General features: G+C 30.2%; 1 protein-coding gene across 2 annotated transcripts in view; it reads left to right on the forward strand.

Annotated features, from left to right (window-relative positions):
• The first annotated feature begins 475 nt into the window (after window positions 1–475).
• Window positions 476–14,197, forward strand: part of LOC121120344 (irregular chiasm C-roughest protein) — a 186,170-nt gene continuing 172,448 nt past the window's right edge. The window contains exon 1 of one of the 2 annotated variants that reach the window (XM_040715194.2): window positions 476–638. The gene's annotated coding sequence lies outside the window, so the exon portion shown is untranslated. The remainder of the gene's footprint in view (window positions 639–14,197) is intronic. The other variant, XM_040715195.2, reaches the window with a different exon arrangement.

A 14,197-nucleotide genomic window follows, 5' to 3' on the forward strand; every position in this document is an offset into this window, starting at 1 on the left:
TCAATGAAATATTGTCTTTAATGCATATATGAAGTGAAAAAGTAAATAGGAAGTTTCTTCTTCTCTTGATTTTATTGTTCAATATTCTTTTTATATTGACGCATCACATATAACATAGTTAATAAGTAGAAACACATGAACCTAGCAAATTTCATTCATTCAAAAACGTCTTTAGTAGATTCCTTCATTCTTGAGGATTAAACAGAAGTACTTTAAGGATGTACATTCTTTTATGCGATATAAATCTATTTGCACCAATGGCGTACATTAATTACCTCAAGTTGGGAAATAATGACTTATTCCCTATTGGGTACAATAGTTTATATGTCATAACAATGCATAAACATGAAGAACTAAAATTAAGAGAGACAATCCCGCGCATTTTATTTTGAAAATTTGTAAAAGAAAAAAAAAAGGAGTGCGCTTTTTCCCCCTTCCTACTTTCCCCCTCTATAGCGCTTCTTAAAAAACATCTAGAGTGTGGGTAAAATTCCCGTGGATTTCCTTCATATTCCCGCGATGAACGTGGACGTGAAAGGTTAGTTTGTTGTGTACTTCGAGTTAGTGCGTTCAACTGTGGGGCTTATAATATATGCTATATAAAACAAAAGGATTGACTGTCAAACAGGTGGATTGAGGTAAGATCTGATTTCATTTCTTGATATGTTCTACGCACTTAAAGCAGCTCAATTTGATTCAATATCAGTATCATATTATTAATTATCTTACTATGAATGGCATAAAATAATGGGCTTGATCCTCCATGACTTAAGAGAGATATTTGCTTCACTGCTTTAAACATATTACTCAGAATGTAGTTCAGGGATGTTAAGATCTGAGTTGCTTTTGTTCAAAACAATTTCCAACTTTTGTCACTAATTTTTGTTCATAGTGAATAGTACTTTAGCCATTATATCAAAGCTAATATTGGACATTTTTTGAACCCATTTGCCCCATCGATTGGGACAAGTTGGTATTATAGGGATTATCTATAATTAATAGTAGAAAATCTATGTATTTATCCATGTAATTGAAACAGCAGATAATTTAACCATAAAGTATATATTTCAAATACTCTTGTAAATTCAGAAAATCAGTCACAATTCAACATTGGATGTATTTAGCTCCCCTAAAAAGTCGTAATTAATGCAGTACTAACTGTTGCATATATCACTGAGGTCTTATAAACTTCATAATTGTTTTTTTATTAATTGTAAATGCCATAATGGAACAATAATCTGCGGAATTTGTATCATGGATTTAAATATCCTTTACTATCGATTTTTTTTTTATTATCAATTTTTAAAACAAATTTTGTATGCCAAATGTCCATATTGTATTCGCCGTTCAACACAAAAGCAATCAATATATAATGGCTTTCCTCAAAATTGAATGTGAATGACTTTAGTATTCATCAACTATTAATTTCTGTTGATGAAATATTCCGATTAATCCTTCACAAATTGCACTAAAGGTTCGCAAAACAAACAAGTATTTGCTCAAATATACCTAAAAGAGAACTTATTTTGCATTCAAATGCAAAATATATTGCTTGTCAACAATAAAGCAAGTTAGAATGATTTTTTTTCGCGAAATTTAGTTGATTACATTTGTATTCTTCGACGAATAATTATCGTCAATTTTGTATCAATTCTGATTAATCCTGTGAACAGCGCAAATTATACTAAATTAAAGATTTCAATATAAAGACGTCTTGCCTGAAATAAATGATAGAAGGTAGCTTGCGTATTCTAATACAACATGTTGCTTGTCAACGCTGAAGCAAGCTCGAATGATTTTCTCCAAAAAATTGAGTCTGAATTATATTTTCTTTCTTTGACAAATTTTTAATCAATAAAATATCCTGATAAATACTTTAGAGGAACCCAAAATTGCACTGAGAGGTTACAAAAGTTCCTGGTCATAATTATAAAATTCGATTATCGTAAATTTTAAAGTTTTGTTCAACAATACTTGAAAAATTTCATAATTTTTAGGGGACTTATTATTTTTTGTAATGACTTTTTTTATTAGAAGAAGGTGTTCTCTAATTGTTTTGAAATTCGATTATTCGAACCTTAAATTATATCCTCAGATTGAATAGAATAAGTTAAAAAAGACCAATATTCTAATATTCCTTATTTAATTTACATATATATCCATAATTAATGGGATACTATCCGAGAGACTTTATTCCAGAATTGTATTTTTTTTTTTTTTTTTTTTTTTTTTTTTTTTGGGGGGTGAGTTTTAGAATTTTATACAAAAAAATCAAATCAATAATTCATAGCTATTCACAAACAATTTAAAAAATCTATGGTTATAAAATAGAAATAATTTTTTTTTCTCATCAAAAATCTTCAGCTTTTCACCACAATTTCAAAAATTAAATTTGTTAGAATTTTTTTTTCAAAAATCCATGGTTATGAAATAGAAATAATTTTTTGGAAAAAAAAATAAATTAAAAAAAAAATCTTAAGTTTTTCACCAAAAATTTCTAAAATTAAATTTGTTGGAAGTAAAATTTCAAAAATCCACAGTTATTGACAATAATTTATATTTAAAAAAAAAATTCAAATTATTCAGTTTTTTGGAGAAAAAAATCCTTAATAGGGGGTTGGGGCTGGGGGGGCTACAGCTACCCCTGAATGTGCAATTTGCAGCATATTCAAATTCTAATAAGAATCATTTATTGATAGAAATTGACCATAATTTGTCGAAAAATAAAAATGTAATCGACAGAAAAATCCATCTTGCTTACTTTTATGTTGACTGGCCACAATTATCATAAAGCAGCAACAAAACGTGATTATGTTCAAAAATCCATAGTGGAGCTTGTTTAGTAGATTACCTTTTTAAATGCGGCAGTACCCCAGTACCACTATACAGTAAGGTATACTAAACAAAACTATCCATAACTAATTAAGTTTCATATTACAACCCAAATATATCTTCTTAAAAATAGTTATTCTTCAAGACCTCGTTTTATTTATGTCAATGCTAAGTGTGTTGTTCTATTGTCGTTACAATTTCAAGTGTTTGGTTGACATAGAACAATTTTAATTCGTGTGTATTAATCGATATGAATTTGACATTTGATTTCACAACTTTTCTTATGGATTTGGTTGTATATTTTTAGTCTACATATTGAATCCTATGTCGTTGTGCATTTTTCATATTTCTACTAACAAAATTGAGTGGAAAATAAATATTTGAATAGTGTCTCACTTCAATATATATTTTTTTTAGCATATTCATGAAGCATATGTCCACTTGAATATATAGATATATTAGGGTGCCAATCTATATTTAGGGAACTTTAAATCTTACATATTTTGTTGGTCTTAACCCGTGTTCTGTACATCTGTGTATTAATAAAAAAAAATAATAATAATGATTTTAACATTTAGAGGTCCCCTTCTATGCCTTCGAAGTTAAAAAAATTGTTGATCTATCTGAGATAATTATAACTCATTTGGACCCAACTTCGGTCTCGTTGTAATATTTGTTCTATATCAGCTGATATTATTGAAGGTGAAGCATAATATGAAATATAAATGATATTCTGTTAAGTAGTATTATTTTTGGGGATTTTTATGGAGGAATCTAGCGGTATAATAAAATTCTGGGCGGCATCCTTGGTCCCATGTCTTTTTTATTTTTATGAATGAATATGATAAAAATAGAAGGTTTTTTTTTTTTTTTGGGGGGGAATAGTTATGTTCACGGTCTTATTTTCTGTACCAACCAAAATATTGGTCTACAAATAATAATTTAAGACAGAACCTTAAAAAAAATTTGTTCTCAGACCGAGTTTCAACACTAGAAACTTAATAATTTTTCTTAAAATTCCTGAATTTCATTAATTATCATCCAAATACCACATGGATGTATAATTTTCCTGTAAAAGGTCATTTTTTTATGATATTTGATAGATAAGTAATATATGACATAGGTGTATCTCGGCATTACTTTAATTAAATAAAAATGTACTCCTCAATTTATTGTTAACTGTCGATTTTTCCGTTGCTTTCCCATAAGTTCCATAATTGGAAGAATGAATTAACTTGATGTAACTAACTGATTTTAGGGCTTTTATCTGCTTATCGCTGAAGAAAAGGTTTGGAGATAGGTTCATTAAGGGAATGTATAGTGTCAAGACTCGGCTCGAGACGAAATTTACAAAAACAAATAACGGTCACACACTATTTATAACTTCAACACCAAAACCCAAAACATGTAATGAAGTGACTCATGTACCGTGTATACCACGCATTCTTTTTTCAATCATTCTTTTATTTAATCAAATAATTTCATCATTGTTTTCACAACACCCAGTATCATTAATCAGATTTGAATCAGCTTTTTAAAACTTTTTTCAAATCTTCATAATATCTAAAATTTATGTCTAATAAAAAATGTCCTAGAAAATGGGAGTGGCTTTATCTGGTTGGAAATCTGCGTAGGATATTACATTTTTCAAAGCTGCTATCTTGATTATTTAATTCTTGAGAAAATAAAATGTAAGTAATATGCAATAATTAGATATTGTAATAAAGAACGAGAGTAAAAATGAGATTTAGCTCGTTTGTTATAAGTGTAAGTCATTGCAAGACACGGAGTAGAATATAGGATCCACATCCGAGTAATTCCTGCCAATATCTTTGCCAGATACAGAAATTTCATATTTTTTAACCTATGTTCATAACTTATTATTATTGAATTTTTAAAAGTAAAAGTTTATAATTTAATGTTCACTACATAATGTTGCCCACCCTAATATATATTTATGTGTAAATACAAAAAAAAATATATAAGTAATGCACAGGGGAGTTAATCCGATGATAAAGCACATTTTACTCAATAATATTGTTTGTTGCATAATACAAATACTTAATATTTTGGTAGATAGGTACAATCCTAGATATTGTCATTAAGCATATTGGACTTACTTTTAATCGAGTGGTCACTATTATGTATAGGCACATACATGAATATATATTTATGTAATAAGCACTAAATTCAATCGTGTACCAATGATTGGTACATGTGCTTAGATGCATGAAAATACCGCATGAAATATAGATTTTTGTCTATAGTGTGCGTAAGCAAAGTTTAGATAGTAAAATTTAAATCAATTTTATCAAGAAAAAGATGTAATTAGAATCTATAGCACTTTTTTAATTTATTATTTATTAATTTAACAAAGTTCCACTCCTAGGTTATTATAACAGTATTAACTCTTGCATCCTTCAATCTTGAAGGATGTTTCATTAACGGAATTAGGGTATCTCACTTTGTGACCATAAGATACAATTTGAGTAATCAGCGAGTTGATACATTTTTTTTCTTTTCCAAAAAAATGTCTAATTATCTAAGATGTATAAAAATACAAGGTTATACCATAATGGATGTACGCCTGATGTTTGACTTCCACCACGCTTTTAATATTGACGTCATAGTAGATGAGTGTTTGCGTGTTTTGTCAAAATCTGTTTTTCTAGACCAGCAGTCGGTACGATACATTAAATTGAAAATTCTAGCAAGAGTGACGTCATACACTATGAGTGTTTGAGTGTTTTGTTATAATATGCCTGTCTTGCTCAGCGGTCGGTACACTACATCAGATTGAAAATTCTAGTAGGCCCATTTACATGATCGTCTAACCTTGCCAATTGTTGTAAAAAAAATATTGAAAAATAGGCAGCACAGGAAGCACTGTATAGTATGAAAGAAATATCGAAGGTAGTACTTTGTATAAAATTTAAAAAAGTGAACGTGACATTAGATGTGTTTTTCCTCCTCAATTTGTTATTATTATATATTTTTAATTCTTGAGGTGATAATGTTTTGAGTGAGTAGCTACGTGTGAGGTTGCTCATGAAAATTTTTGGCAAACACTAGTGAGACTCGGTCTATCAATGAATTTTTTTTTCGGTTCGGTCTTAAGGGACTTTATCTAGATCGATTTGGACCTATTTTTCGGTCCAGACCGCGGTCTCAGGCCGTGGACCGATTTTTTCGGTCTCACATTGTAGACCGATTTTGAGTCGGTCACTCTATGGACCGATTCCCGGCAGGGATCAAAATTAAGCTGAGTTATATCTGTTTAAACTTCGTATAACGTCATTGTAATTGAAAAAACATATGATGTCATGTTATAAACAATTTATCTGTAAAATCGGTCTAAACCGATTTTTTTCTAGATCAAATTATTATATGACACAGCTCAGACCGAGCTTTTTGTTGGACCGAAGACCGGTCCAACAAAAAGTATAACGGTCTCAGACCGCTCTAGGATTTCCAAACCGAACCCCAACACTAGTAAACACCAAGTATTTGTTGGAAAGTTATCTTCTAGGTTATAAAGTCAAATTTCGATGTTTGACGACGCCTAATTACTCCGGACAATGACGGATACTACCGCCAGTAAAAAAATAAATTGGATAAAATTCATTTTCTTAATTTTTGTTCAAGATTGTTTTTATGTTGTTGTACCACACGTTATGTACTTAAACATTAAGTATCTCTAGGTAGCCTTAAACAAGCTTTGTACGTAGCTGGTTAAAAATCAACTTCAAAGTCATCTCCAAGTACAGGAGTAATTAGGAGATGTGACGGATGTTTCTATTTGATTCTTTGTTATGTCAATGAATAATATCTACCTATTACTAATTCTACTTCTTTTTAAGTAGTTAAGTATTTTAAAAGTAGCATCTCAATTACTTTACCATTCAGGCCAAGGAAGGAAGAAGGAAAAAAAATATGTAGATTGTCTAATAATATTTTGTCTACATACAAATTAAGTTGAAGAAATAAACTTACTTTTTGAGAGTCATTTGTCAATGAGGATTAAGATCAACGAATAACTACAAAGTATATTTATTTATGCTATGATATATATTATTATAGCATAAAGGAATGCAAATTGTTCCTTCTTGTACTCTTTCTCTCTTTTGTTATATTCCAAAGTAGGTACATTGAATATATCATAAAGTCTATATATTATTTAGTTGTAGATATAGGTATTAGTGTTGTGTCCACTTGCGTCGAACCGAAGCGAGTCATGTTATTGAAAAGGAAATATAAAAGAGAAAAAAATGAGGTACCTGGCCTAATATTATTTTTCCAGGGGTAACTTGAGTAATGATAGGGCCCCTGGGTAATACAGGCTTCTCCGTTCAAAATGCAACACTTTTTGAGAATTACTAAAAATGTTATATTTCAAAAAGTAACATCAAATTTGGAAAATTTAGTTCATAAATACAATCAAGGGACACCTTAATTACATTATTTAATTTAAATGTAGCCGCATTCCAGCCTCGCGCGGAACTTTGAACTGCATTCCTTTACCAAGATCGGCTATAGTTAGGCTCAAGCAGTGATGAAGGTGGCCTTCAGTTGGTCCTTAGTTGTGTATCGGACACCCGAAAGTTGCCCTGTAGGTATCCAAAAATACCATAGGCCAGGGGTGAACAGTCAGGATGCGGAGAGGCCAAGAGTCTTATTTTTCAAGCTTGTTGATGAGGATTTTGTACCGAGTCACACGCTTTACTTGATTTAAAGGCTTCAAACCCTGACGAGGAGTTCTCTTTTAGGCATTAAGTCTTGCATCACCAAGGGGTGCATGGTGTTGTGGCTGCTGTCAAATTCACGAGCAAGGCCATTGACGGTCCCCTTGCCTCTTCTGCCTTCAAGACGCCTTTAGCTCCCTCAAACAATTATTTTTGCTTTGATTTGGACCTTATGGACGCTTTTGGAGTGCCTCTAGTTGTGACCTCTTATTTTTTTTTGGTTGACAGTAGTTTGGTTACAGCCCATCATTTCATGACATTACATCAATATACAGCTACATCTGTAGTTTTACTGTTCTTTTGAGAGATACTTGACATTTGTTACTACTCGAATGTTTCGATTTGTCTCATAACATTAGTTTAACAAACTTTCATCTTTTTTTTTTTTTTTTTGCTTTTCTAGCCTACAAGGAGTGTTTTTTGGAAAATATTTTTTGATAACATCTACATGGTTGATCGTTTTATACGATATAAGTAAAAGAAAAAAACATTACGAATAATTTCTAATTTGTTTTCAGATTCTAAAAATATTTTAATTATTTATGTATCGTTTTCTGAATTTGAAAAAAGGTTTTTTAAGGCACTAACAAATAATGAAAAATGAACCCTTACTTTGACAGTTGAATAAATTCCCCGTTTGTTAGTCGTGTTAGCATGCAAGACAACCCGTGGGCCAGGATATGAACTGTGGCTATTGTGAATACAGTTTCTGATGATATTACATGAATTGGCGGTAGATTACAACTTGTTTGTTAGTCTAGTTTAGTTATTATGCACATTAACTAGTTATTTTGCATAATAACGGATTTCTTAGTTAAACTGCATCATTTTAAAGGCAGAAGGTTCTCCACTTAATTGCAGAAAAATAATATAACAGACAGGTGGCAATAACATGGCTCTTAATTCAGTAGTGCCATATGTCTTGTACTCTTTCTTCCTTACCAAAATTTACATTCCATTAATAAGCCAAGTACACTGCAATCCATGAGCAAACATTTGTTAACTAGTGTTATTCAAGCTCAAGCAAAGTTGAGTTAAAGAATGTAATTCGTCAGAAAATTGTGGGTTTAATAGTAAAGTCGAGTTTTTTTCGAGTTCGATTGATATTCGAATCCAACACTATTTGTATGTACATAATATATAAAGAAATAACTTTTCTGTCTCTAAATGGGTTAAATTTTTGTTTTGTTCTGTGTCGTTGTAAATAAATATATATATATACAATTATATTTCTTTTTTGTTTTGTTAGTTTAAAAAAAAAAAAAAATAGTTCAATATCTTTTTTTATTTCTTTGCTTCCCTTTTTGTCGTAAGTATCTACTTATTATACAAAATCTAAACCATTTTTGAAGATAGCATCTAACTATTGTCGTCTTGTTTATCAGTATGTTTGTTAGTTGTATCGAGTATTGTTATATGTTACATTTAAAGATAGTTCAACTACATGAAGCATTTGATTGGATGAATTCATCTTTTGTACAAGGAGGCTAAGAAATTATTTTAGTGCAACAATGTCACCCAGATGCCTAAACTTTGTTGGACTTATTATAAGGTTTTTCGATTCCTAACAAATCTTATAAGTTAATTAAATTTGACTTATTTCGTTTGTTTAATTTAAGCATTAATAGAACAATTCATTTCTCAATTTAAAAAGGAAAAAAAAAGCAATTTCATTTTGATCTGTTAAAATTACGCATTTATTAATTACTGGAGGTAGTCATTAATGAGTTATAAGGCATCGACAAATAGACAACCTTGCTTCAATAGTGTAGAAAGTAACTCCTCAAAAAATCATCAGAGCTATTCTCCTTATTTAGCACATTAGATGGCGCTCCGGGGTACATTGTTTTAAAAATCTTGCTCTATACTACAGACTTACAAAAGAGTGTTTTAAAGAAAAGCTCTTTTTTCGTGGATTTTGTTTAGAAAATATATATTTAAAATCTTATTTTGATTAGATAAGGCGCCCCTCCAAAAAATATTTTCTGAAGGGGCTAGATGACAATTTTTAAAAGCAGAATTTCATTATATATATATATAAAACACTTTTTTAGTACTTATTTAATAATAAACCATCTGTCACCCCTTCTCACTTTTGGTACTCTATCAAGTATTCAATGCTGGAGGCGAGGCTTCCTACTGTCTCTGCCTATATAAAAGTTGAGGATCGAAAAAGACCCATTTTTAATATTAATACTTTATAAAAGTCTATTCTTTTAAATTGATTATAAATTGAGCTTCAATTGATTTGTTACTTTGTACGTTTATCGTATATAAATATATTATGGTAATAATTTCGATAACATCTCTTCAATTATTCTGGAAATAATATAAGTAGGTATGCTGTCAATATGCTTCGTTATTATCAAGTTCTTAACTTCGTCTTGTAAGCAAAAAAAAAAAAAAAAAAAAATATGTGCCTTGTCCTTAATGCTGCTATTCAAAAAATTATTTATATATATATATATAAAATTTAAAGAGGAGGACGATGAATTTGTGAATGATTGATTTATCACACTTTCCCTCGTTGCCTTACTAAATAATATGTATGTGTATATTATGATGATTATTGAGAGAGATGATAGAACCGTCTACATTTAAATTAAGGGAGACTGGGTACAGTTGCAATTTTTTTGCTAATGCTAATCTGGAGCTGTTTTGACTCGTTCACTGCGAAATAATTGTGGTAAAAAGGTTGCAGACGAAATTGTTAGGGTTATATCGTTGCCTCGTAAAATCGTCGTGTACATTATTATTGTGAAATAAAATTATTCTGGGTAATATAATCGTGAAGCAATTTAATTGTAAGCAATATGATTGTGAGTAATTTTATTGCAAGACAATATTATTGTGAGTAATTAAACTTGGATTTGTCTAAGAGGATGAGGAGAAGGTTGGAGCAAGTCTTATGATATTGCTAAATTAAAACCTATGTTAATCAGCTGCCTGTTTAATGAAAATGAATTACTCATATAAATAAATTACTTCTAAAATAGCATTAGAAAAATTTTATAATTATAAAAATATTTATGAATTTTTAAATCAATTTACACCTAAAATAGGCGACAATCCTTTTTATAAGGAGATGTTAACAGACAACATATTAAATAATGAACAATAAATAAATAATATCATACGCATTAACCGTTTTTCCTTTTCTAATTACAATAGATAGTAAAAAAAAACCCTATAAAAAAATACGTTAATTGATCCATTGAATTAGTTCAGTATAAATGTAAGTATCCTCCATGTACGAGAATAGTCGGACATTCTTCTTTGTTTATGCCTAATTAAAATATTTATTATTCTTATAAACATCAGTGAAGAATAAGAAACCTGATGCAATCATCCATACGGACGGGTCTAAAGATGAAGACGAAAACACTGGGGATTGATGGCCCATCACTAAAGGCGATGCATCAATTTTTGATTCAATGGCTTCATTCAATAAAGAGGCTTCTGTGCTTCAAGCAGAGATTTTTGCTATAACACAAGATTTAGAAGCTCTTCTCAAATACGAAAAAACACTGAACAATGTAATAATCAGATCGGACTCCCAATCTGCAATTACTGCAATCTTTATTCCACTTACTACTGGTTAAGAAGTATTAAAATGTAAAGACACCATCATCAAAGGAATGAGTGAGAAAAATATACATCTAGAATGGTGCAAAGGACATTTTGACATTATAGGAAATGAATTTCCAGACCATCTTGCGAAGAGGGGTATTGAGAGCCAAAACCAGTTTACTATTAGGATGCCTCCAAGTTATATAAATAAGGTAATTCATTACTTCTTCTATCAATATTGGTGTTACCGATATAAAAAAGATCAAAGTATGAAACATAACCATACTATGCTTAATAAGCCGAAGTCGAAGTGTATCAAGCTCGAAAGAAAAAAATGGAGACTCATTGTACAAACCTATACTGGACATGGCCCTATTCTAGACCACCTAATCAAGTGGAAAGACATAAGCTCAACGTGTAGTGTCTGTATGGAAGAACTGCAAAGTTCAGACACTCTCATCAATAGATGCCCCGCCCTATCTTTCAAGAAACATCAAGCAATGAATGAGGAAACTTTCGTGTTTTAAAATTTATGGAATGTAAAAAAATAAATAATATTGTTGAACAAAATTTTGAATTATACTAGGTTTTAGAATCTGCTGTGGTAGTATGTATGGCAAGCAGTAATAAATATTTAAAAAACTAACTAAATAACGTTGAAGAAGATTGATGTCACTGGCGGATATCTATGATGATGTTGTGTTTAGCTAGGTTTGTTCTATGGGTCCTTCACATTTGTGATAAGACGTCACAATTTTTGGGACCGATATTATAAAGTAAGAACGGATCAATACTTTTTTTGGCCGATATTATAAGCTATACATTTTGTGGTTATAGTTTTTTTTGTATGTGTGTAAAATAGAGCACGTGGCAAACGCTCTCTGTCTACCCTACTTATACATCAATTGTATCTTTCTTCCAAATTCTCTACACATTTCATATGCGTAATTTTATCATATGATTATACAAATGTACATAGAATCTTTTATTTCCTCCATTTAAACGGAAGTCATTTTTAGAAAAGACATTTTTTTTTTTTTTTTGTACATTAGCATTAAAAAATTATCATAATTTTCTCCCTTTTTATATGTTGTACATTTAATTTGACTAATCTGAAGCCTTTCTCTGATTAATTTTTTTAATCATTTTTAATAACACAATAGTTTGTTTAATAATTAGAGTACAAATATATCAAACATAAGTATTTACTAGTGTTGAGATCCGGTCCGATTTCTTTTTTTAAAGGTTCGGTCTAAAGTATGTTTTTCAAGACAATCTCTATTTATGAACGGATTTCCATCCCATTCCTGATTTATGAGCTGTATAAATATTATGCAACGCTTTTAACCTCATATGACATTTTTGAAACACAACTGACGTCATCAGCGGTTCATATATATAATTATTCTAGAGTGAAAATTATATGAGATGGATTTTTGTTTAAGACCAGTAGAGAAAAAACTAATTTAAATGATCAAATTAATTCGTTCCGGTCTCAGGGCGGTCCATAATTTTCAGAACGGAACCCAATACTAATTAGTACTATTCTTGAGACTCAGTTCCATAACAAATTTTTCTTTGGTCTTATGAGGGATTTTTTTATTAATCTAGATTCTGACCGTGGAGCAAAATTAAATTCAAAAGTTAAAACTTCCTTTTTCTTATATGAAGGTCTGAATGTTGTTTACAATAAAAAAATCAATTTTTTCCCTCAAATTGCGTTTTAAAAAAGTACAAAAAAAAAAAAAACCCGTGAAGATTGATTGGTGATGACGTCACTGGTGGATATCTATGATGATGTTGTTCAGCTAGGTCTGTTCTATGGGTCCTTCACATTTGTGATAAGACGTCACAATTTTTGGGACCGATATTATAAACTAAGAACGGATCAAGACGGATTTCCATATGGTTAATATTTAATTAGTATTTTTACAATTTTAGATCAATTTTGGTCTCTAATGATGTTTTTAGACCCATTTTCCAACAGTTTGGTCTTTTATAATGTTTTTGTAGACTGATTTGGACCGATATTTTGGTTAAGAAAGAGATGCTAAACATTTTGGATTCCATTATCTTATAATAAATTTTTGTGGGGCTCAACCCCCCCCCTTCCATTCACACACACACATAAAAAAAAAGGAGCTAGTGATGCCATTTACGAACACATAATCTGATTCACCTAAACTTTATTAAAAATTCCTAGATTTGACGAATAATTCCAAAAAAGTACATAATTTCATAACAATAAATTTTCATTTATTATGGAGGATGTTTCAGAAGTATATTAAAAAGTTCTAGTGATAAATTCTATTTAAACAAACTTGAAGAAATTGGATAAAATTTAGAGTTAAGAAAATTCAGTTCACAAACAAAGGCTTAATACACCATTTACTGATCACTTAGATCAGTGATTAGTTTTATAATTATTTGCTGCTCTATGAGTCTCAGACCGGTGCAGGATTTTCAAACCGAAACCCAACACTAATGAATACAAACCCCATACTATGCATAATGCGAGGGAGTAGTTAATAATGCAGTTTGTTCACTTCCTCTTGGTTTGTATGTATTTATAAAAGTTACATCTAATTACAATTAAGAAGGATATAATTAATTATTAGTAACTTCCGTCTTTTATAACATACACATATCCGAGTATCTACTTTGATATATTGTTATACATAAATAGGTCAGAAGACTTGTATTAAAAGATACACATATACTTGGTTCCTCAACACAAAAACAACCTGGAATAAATTTTCTCAAAGTTGAGTATATATTGCATTTCGCTGAGTTGTATAAGATAACGCGTTTTTTTCTAGTTGGATATATAAAGAGTGTTTTTTTTAAAAACCAAATCATTAGTTGAGATGAAAATCCGGTGTATTTTTTAGCTTGTTCGTTTTTTAGTATTGGTATCTGAAGAATGAATTTTCTTATCTTAGGCTATTGTTATTTAACTCCTGAGTAGTGAACTTCCTTTCCAACTACATTCAATTATATTCTAAATGTGATTTAACATTCGTCTATGCTTATAAAGACGGATTGTAATCTTG

Source organism: Lepeophtheirus salmonis, chromosome 6 (genome assembly GCF_016086655.4).
Source record: "Lepeophtheirus salmonis chromosome 6, UVic_Lsal_1.4, whole genome shotgun sequence".
In the NCBI taxonomy this organism is placed as follows: domain Eukaryota; kingdom Metazoa; phylum Arthropoda; class Copepoda; order Siphonostomatoida; family Caligidae; genus Lepeophtheirus; species Lepeophtheirus salmonis.